Source organism: Lissotriton vulgaris, chromosome 6, assembly GCF_964263255.1.
Source record: "Lissotriton vulgaris chromosome 6, aLisVul1.2, whole genome shotgun sequence".
NCBI lineage: Eukaryota > Metazoa > Chordata > Amphibia > Caudata > Salamandridae > Lissotriton > Lissotriton vulgaris.
In genome coordinates this window covers 866,309,798-866,318,842 of record NC_141694.1, presented here as the reverse complement: position 1 = coordinate 866,318,842, position 9,045 = coordinate 866,309,798, and the positions used below count along the sequence as shown (strand labels likewise).

General features: G+C 44.4%; 1 pseudogene; it reads right to left on the bottom strand.

The window, feature by feature from the left end:
- Nucleotides 1-8,656: 8,656 nt before the first annotated feature.
- On the bottom strand, nucleotides 8,657-8,732 carry LOC147708091 (small nucleolar RNA SNORA17; annotated as a pseudogene).
- Nucleotides 8,733-9,045: the final 313 nt, after the last annotated feature.

Genomic DNA, 9,045 nt, shown 5'->3' with positions numbered 1-9,045 from the left:
GGGTCTGTCGGCAGTATGGCATCCTCAAAGAGTCGCAGCGCTCTAAACTTGGAGGGTAAATGGCGCGCATGCTCTATTTTACAAAGGTATTGAACTAATGGTTGCCAGACAGCTTTGAAGTGAGAGTCTCGTGTGTGCAGTCATGCTGTGAAGAGCTCCATAGTGATCAAATGCCACAAGCGCACAAACCAAGCAGCAATCGGGGGAGTCTCCGCTTTTTTCCAGTATAGCGCTATAAGTTGTTTAGCCGCCCCGAGCATGTGAAGTGCTATGGTCCAGTCGCTATGAGTGCGTGCTTTTAGGTTATCTGGCTTAAGGCCCAGGAGGATCGTGGTTGCAGATTCAGGCAGGGGAAAGCCTAGTACTTCTTTAATATGGCTAAGGACTTCCTTCCAGAGCAGGGTTAAGAGCGGGCAGCCCTACCAAATGTGAATGAAGTCGCCAGATGCGGTCAGACACCTCCAACACAAAGGGGATGTGGCCTGTAACATTTTGTGCAATCAAACGGGTGTGTAATACCATTGTGTCATAATTGTGTACGCATTTTCCCTATGTGGGATGCCACGATGAACCTTAGGAATATCGCCCCATAGGCGATTCCATGTGTGGGCATGATATCCCTATCCGACGTCAGCTGCCATTGGCGTTGGTATGGATGTGTGGTTAGCACCGGAGGGTGTTGCAGGATCTGGTATGTCCGCGATATAAGGCCTTTTGAGTCGTCAAATGAGCAGACTAACCGCTCATAGGGAGTGAATGGTCAGACGACAGCCTGCAGCATTTCTGGTGAAGATACCCAGTGCCGCAACTGTGCATACTGTAGTCCCGCTTACATTAGGAGACAAAATTCTTCTCTGCACTGGGCGAATGTCTTAAGGGTGCCCTCCTCGTATAGATCTCCAATCAATCTGCATTCCCCTGCAGCCATTTGGTGACTGTTTGTGAATGGAGGGCCGGAGGGAATAGTGGGTTGCCGGCTATGGGAGTATGTGGGGAAGGAAAGATCATCAGCATCTTACTCACGGCCATCTTGTCTCATATATCTAGGACCATTTTAGTAGGCACTGCAATATAGGCACTACAGGAACGCGCCATGCGGTGGAGCCGCGTAAGGTCCCAGATGGTGTGACCCGTTACCATCCTGTCCTTATGAAACCACACCTTCGTCGCTTTCAGTGGTTGTCCACTCCGAGACAAAGCGGAGGTGCGAGGCCCAATAGTCGGGCTGATACTAAAACACCTAGCGCCCTGGTACTATTAGATCTCTCCGCGGCGTTTGACACCGTGTGTCATGAACAACTTTTGTCGCGGTTGAGGTCTTTTGGTATCAGAGGTACAGCCCTGGCTTGGCTTGCATCATTCCTGCAGGGCAGGACACAAAGAGTCCAACTGGGGGACATGCTTTCCACCTCCGCGCCTATTACCTGCGGGGTCCCACAGGGTTCTGCTTTGTCGCCCCTGCTCTTTAACATCTATCTGCAGCCTTTGATTGCCCTCCTGAATAGGATGGACTGCCTAGTCTATAACTACGCTGATGACACCCAGATCATTATCCGGCTTGAGGAAGGGCCAGGAGCGTCTACCAGGCTACAGGACATACTTAAAGCCACGGTTAATTGGATGTCTAAAAACTCCCTAAAAATTAACCCGGAGAAGACGGAAGTGTTGCCCATTTCCATCACGGGCAACCCCTGGAACGAGAGTTTCTGGCCGGTAGAGCTGGGTGTACCACCGAAACCAGCGGTAGCAGTCAAAAGTTTGGGTCTGCACCTGGATGGGAAACTATCCATGGAAAAACAGGTTACGTCTGTAGTAGGAACCTGCATTGGTTTAATGCGGCAACTGAGGAAAATATCGGCACTGCTATCGTTCTCTACCCTGAAACAGGTGGTTTCAGCGACCATCTTGGCCAGATTGGACTATGGAAACTCCCTGTACATAGGGCTACCCCAGCGGTTGCTGGATAAGCTACAGGGGGTTATGAACGACGCGGCCAGGTTGATCTATAAGAAACCCAGGATGACCCACTCATCCCCGCTGATGCAGGAGCTTCATTGGCTCCCAATTCGGCAGAGAGTAGTTTTCAAGGGACTGTGCATAGTGCATAAGACGCTGTACGGAAATGCACCAAAATACCTTAAGTCCAGAATTTCACTCTATACACCGAGCAGGACTTTACGCTCTTCGGATGCTACTCTTCTATCCCAACCCCGATTTAGACTGGCCACGGTGGGGGGACGTGCTTTCTCTAAAACACTCCCGGCTCTGTGGAATAAACTGACCCCAGATCTAAGGAAGGAGCGCAATTTGTTAACTTTTAGGAAAAAGTTAAAAACTGTTTTATTCAAACAGGCATGGAGCAGCCACTAAGCGCCCACCAAGATCAAGTAAGATGCTCAGCCCCACTAGTTAATTTGGACAACCAGCGCTTAGAGGCCCCGGTGGCTATAACGCGCGATACAAATCAAATAAATAAATAAATAAATAAATAAATAGTATTCCAGGAGGTTGGGGCCCGCTAACCCCCCTCTGTCTCGTAGCAGCATGATGATTGTATGGGAAAACCGCAGTCTACGTCCACCCCATATAAAGTTAGTGATATCTTTTTGGAGGCCCTGTATCTGGTGTTGTGGTATAGGGGTGGGAGACACTGAAATAGGTACAAGATTTTAGGGAGTATGGACATTTTGAGGGCATTAATCCTGCCCAGCCAAGAGATAGTTAGGGATTTCCACCTCTCTAGGTCCTTCAAGACAGTTTTTTTACATTCCCGCCAATTTACCTGTGTCCACTTGTCTAAAGTGGGAGGTTAGTTGTAGCCCTAGATATCGGATATGATCTGTGGCCCATTGATAAGGAGCACGTGTCTTCAAGACTGGTATCTCCTCTTCCGGGTTCGTAAGGTTTAAAGCCCAAGATTTGCCATGGTTAATGTTAAGGCCTGATGCCCTCTCAAAGTACTGTAATAAAGTGTGGAGCGCCAGGAGAGATGTATGTGGGAGCCATAGTGTGAGGATTAGGTCATCCGCGAATAGCACTACTTTGTTTTGGCGGCCCCCAAAAGTAAGGCCGTGTATGTCCGCATTCTGCACCAGGGATATACTTAAGGGTGTTGGCTGCCCAGGATGGGCATTCCAATGCCCCACCCCCCAAAAAAAGCTACAGTCTTTCTGCCCCCCTGGGAGGCAGATGAGGCAATTGCCCTTTATCCGCCCACCAGGAGGGCAGAAAGCCCACCAGTGTTCTTTTGCCGACCAGCCAAACACCGCAGGAGTGAAGAACGTCCCAATCCCCTACCCTCGCCGTGACCCCCAACACCCACGAATAAACCGGGTGGTGGAGAACACGACACCGGGAGAAGGTGGGTAAACAAAACAAGGGAACCCAAGGTCTTGGGGAACACAGCGCGTCTCCTCCAGCTTCTCGGCAGCTAACGGCTTGACCCAGACGAGACCTCTATAAAAGAAAAAGGGGGATAAGGTTAGACACACCCCACTAATAATACCAGTGCCAAGTACACACACGAACCACCGACCTCCCTGCTTACCCCAGTTAACAAACGGGAGTAGCTTGATACGAAACAGGAAACTCCACTGCAATCGTATTGGTTATTTCATGTGTAACCCCAGACCAACCACGCCCCCTCGGGAAACACCGAGAATGTCAAAGGGGGTGGAATTCACAAGGAAAAAAGACAAAGAAGGGACAGGGGAAAAAAGGCATCAAGGGAATTTGAAAGACACCAAAAAAAAACCTGGACTTTAAAAGAACACGAAGGTAGCGCAAAAAACGGCCGTTGTTCAGCTCCTTCGTGATACCACCCAACAGACACACAACAAGATGGTTTGAGTACAAAAAGGGAAAATAACGGGACAGCAGAACTCATAGGAAACGTAGCCGCGAATCTCAAAACGTCACCAAAATACCAAAACAGGTCCCACAAAGGGTTCAGTAATGCCCAAAGGTATATGAAACAGGTAAAAAGGGGAAAAGGGGAAAAGGGGAATCAAAATCCAGCCCTTGGAAGGACCGCTGGAGTAGAGCTCAATGGAAAGGGAACAAGGTGAAACAACAGGAACAGGAAACACTCGGCAAGGGACCATCAAAGAAACCAAGCACCTGTTTCCTGTAGGCAGGCCCTTTTAAAGCGAGCGTCCATAAATTCACATATGCACTTGGCACCTTAAACTGAAAACCAATGACTGGGGAACAATGACCGGGGAACTAGACAGAAGGCCCCCCCCCCCCCTGAACCCCAACAACCAGGCACAAGGGATATATATTTTTTCATACAGGGGAGGGGGCTGCCCAGAATGGGCATGCCAATGCCCCACCCCCCAAAAAAAATGCTACAGTCTTTCTGCCCCCCTGGGAGGCAGATGGGGCAATAGCCCTTTATCTGCCCCCAGGAGGGCAGAAAGCCCACTAGGCACAAGGGATATATATATATATATATATATATATATATATATATATATATATATATATATATATATATATATATATATATATATATATATATATATATATATATATATATATATATATATATATATATATATATATATATATATATATATATATATATATATATATATATATATATATATATTCATAATTCAGGGGAGGGGCTGACCAGAATGGGCATGCCAATGTCCCCAAACCTCAAAAAATAGATGCTACATTCTTCTTCCCCCCCAGGAGGCAGATGAGGACATTAGCCCCTGATCTGCCTCCAAGGTGGGGCAGAGAGCACACTAGATGCCAGTGATTATGCTAGCTTTTTTATACGTAGGGGTGGGGGATACCCAGAATGCTCATCCCATTGCCCCACCCCCCAAAAATTGCCACAGTCCCCTCCCCCCCCCCCCACAGGGTGGCAGTAAGCTCACTAGGCACTGACTTTTTTTCAGAATGTACCTACCTGTGGATTTTGGGTCCTACCACCGCTGGACTTTCTTGTGTGAGAGCATAATATATACATGATTGAATATATCAACCTAATGATGTAAGCATATGGTAAACAATGCTTTATGTTTGTTTTTTTACCAGGCATGTCATTACAATTATTGTCGACAATAATGTACAAATGTACACTGCAAATATCCCCGGTGTATAATTATTCAACTACACACTTGTTTTGTTAATTTAAATTTTCGGCTATCCTAATAGCATGTTACACCTTTTGTTTTAATTGGTTAACGATATAGTATGCTTAGCATAGATCTGTCACATCACTGGCACATCACTCACGTCTTACAACCTCTGAACTAGACACTCTTCAGTGTTTATGGTAGTTTAATCATTTTGCTCCGACAGTTTAGAGGTTTTCACTGTTCTTCTGCACCATTTGGCAGTTTATACTCTGAGCACCGAACATTCTTATGTTTTCAACATTTCGGTGTTATTTTTTTGTGTTTAGTATACTTTACAATTATTATACATCATTCATGTGTCACATTTTTGGAACTACACAACCATCTGTGTTCATTGTAGTTTAACTGTCACGCCATGAGATTTACTCCCGGGTATATAGATGGGGCATCAAAAGATGTTAGCACTGATGCATATCCGTTACACCCTCTCTGAGGACGCCGATTTCACTCACTCAGGTAAGTGACCACGCTTGTTACATAGCTTAGATTTTACGTACTGTATTTGCCATTTTTTCAATTTTGTACGTCTTTTTCTTACAGTTACCATTGTAATTTGAAATATTGTTGACCAGTACTTTGAGGTCACATTGAATGTGATTTACAGAATTATTAGAGGTAAGAAGGGACAGTGATCACTTTCACTCTTTTCACCTCGGTTATACTCTACGGGCTTTTTTACGCACCAGCGCTCTAGTTGCACATCGAATGTTGCACGTGAATCAGGATATGAGTTATTTTATCCAGCATGAGTTCACTTTGACTTGTTCTCCGGGCGGTTTTCAATTTTTTCACACCCGCTTTTTTCACCTTTGTCATACTTGACGAGTACTTTCCACACCAGCGAATGAGGTCCTTAATCGAACCGGGCACCATTCACACGGTTGTACAATTCCTTCATCAAGGATGGGCTGACTTTGATGGGTTTACCAAGTGTTTTCACTTCTTTCATTTTGTGCTTATTTTCACTCCGATAGATAAAACAAAGGGTGGTGGAGGGCCCCAGGGGAAATAATATTTATAGACCTACTGGTGCCTTGTCCCCCAACTAGACAATGAAACACACGAAAGGTACCAGAAGTCTGAATTTGTAGGTGTACACAAATGGAACCTATAAAGTGTCCCCTATGGAAGACAAAACCAAGAGGTTAATGTACAAGAAGAACATTACAAAAGTGTTAATGTAGAGATAAACACGAGAGCAAGATACATAGTACCAGATTGGAAAAAATATATATACCCATCAGCCCACTCAATAGTGGAATTTCGTCATCTGGGTTGTGTGATAGTGGTATCCAGTATGCCTTTCCTCGGGACAGACCCGGGGCTAGCGATTTTTGGACCACATGGTTGACCCTCAACCATAGAAGATGACCTAGTACAGGCTGTAGGGGTAAAGTTGCAGTGCTCGAAATGCGTGAAAAAAGAAGAAAGAAAAGGAAAAGAATTGTAATCCAAGTGTTCTAAAAATATCTATCTTGATGTCATAAGAAAAACTTTATTTGGGTCTGTCCATCAAGATGGTATGGTTTAAAGCAGAGTGATAATAGCATGCAAGAAATTGCTATTCACCATGAGTGTAAACTGGTCAACATGTTTCAGCCTTTATAGGCTTTCGTCAGGACCTATGATGCACTACTGCAACACTTACTTCCCGTGCTGTGAAAGAAAATCTACAGAACAAATCCAATATCTCAAGGGAAAAATTGGTGTATCTTCTCCTGTATGCATGAAAAAAAGAGATAAGAAAACAAAAACAACAACAACAGAAGTCAAAGTTAAGGTGTCCTTCCAAATTGTCATGTGTATTCATAAAATGTATGTTCACATGATATTCAACTCACCCAAATTGTAGGGAGGAAACTCCTCACCTCACCTGGCAACCGCTCAGGGTAAAGGAGGCCCTGCACTAAAAAACAGAGCATTGATTTTTAAATCAATTTACTGCTCAGTTAGATTCATTTGGCGGCTTCAATTTTTGTAAGCTACCTATCACTTTGAGATGAGTAGATTTCACCACCATGGCAACTATGTCATTTTGCCCTTGACCTCCTATAACCTGCCTTTTCATGCAACACTGTTGAAATAACTTCTGGACAATTATGTCCATACACTAAAATGATTTAAAAATCAATGGTCTGTTTTTTAAGTGCGTGGCCTCCTTTACCCTGAGCGGTTGCCAGGTGAGATGAGGAGTTTCCTCCCTACAATTTGGGTGAGTTGAATATCATGTGAACATACATTTTATGAATACACATGACAATTTGGAAGGACACCTTAACTTTGACTTCTGTTGTTGTTATTTTTGTTTTCTTATCTCTTTTTTTCATGCATACAGGAGAAGATACACCAATTTTTCCCTTGAGATATTGGATTTGTTCTGTAGATTTTCTTTCACAGCACGAGAAGTAAGTGTTGCAGTAGTGCATCATAGGTCCTGACGAAAGCCTATAAAGGCTGAAACATGTTGACCAGTTTACACTCATGGTGAAAAGCAATTACTTGCATGCTATTATCACTCTGCTTTTAAGCATACCATCTTGATGGACAGACCCAAATAAAGTTTTTCTTATGACATCAAGATAGATATTTTTAGAACACTTGGATTACAATTCTTTTCCTTTTCTTTCTTCTTTTTTCACGCATTTCGAGCACTGCAACTTTACCCCTACAGCCTGTACTAGGTCATCTTCTATGGTTGAGGGTCAACCATGTGGTCCAAAAATCGCTAGCCCCCGGTCTGTCCCGAGGAAAGGCATACTGGATACCACTATTACACAACCCAGATGACGAAGTTCCACTATTGAGTGGGCTGATGGGTATATATATTTTTTCCAATCTGGTACTATGTATCTTGCTCTCCTGTTTATCTCTACATTAACACTTTTGTAATGTTCTTCTTGTACATTAACCTCTTGGTTTTGTCTTCCATAGGGGACACTTTATAGGTTCCATTTGTGTACACCTACGAATTCAGACTTCTGGTACCTTTCGTGTGTTTCCTTATTTTCACCCCACCAATTTAGGCAGATCGTAGAAAATCCAATATGAACTCATTGAGCATGATCAAGTGTCAAATACACTTTGAACTCTATACATGGTGCTACACATTAACTCATGAAGTTTGGAATGTGTATCACAGCATGCCTTTAACTTTACGTTTCCTCTTAAATACAGGAATCCCGCCCCTGAAGAAGGGCCATAGCCCGAAATCCATTGGGCAGTTGTAAATCATGATACTGAACAAAGCGTGAGAAATGTGTCATAATGATGGAATTATGATAATTAATAGTGAAGACTAATGGAAAAATTCAATAACCTAAAGTGAAAAAAGAAATTGATTATTGAGTGTCAATTTCAATCACTTCAAACAAGTGCAAGTGGGGGACGCCCCTCTACCCAGGGGATCATGCTATAGGCATTGTTACTGTTTATCCTCACACTCAGGAAGATTTACCCACCTGCACTACTGAATGGGCATTCCAATGCCCCACCCCCAAAATAATGCTACAGTCTCTCTGCCACCCCGAGAGGCAGATAGGGCAATTGCCCCCTATCTGCCCCCCCCAGGAGGGCAGAAAGCCCACTAAGCACATGGATATATATATTTCTTAAATTCAGGGATGGGGATGCCCATATTGGGTATGCCAATGCCCCTGAACCTAAATAAATAGATGCTACAGTCTTTTTCTCCCCAAGGAGGCAGATGTGGACAGTAGCCCCTTATCTGCCCTGTGGGGTGGGGCAAAGAGCCCACTAGACGCCAGAGATTATATTAGCTGTTTTATACATGAGGGTAGGGGATGCCTAGAATGGGCATATCAATGCCCCCAACCCCCAAAAAATACCACAGTCTTTCTGCCCACCCTTGGGGGCATATCAGGACAAGACA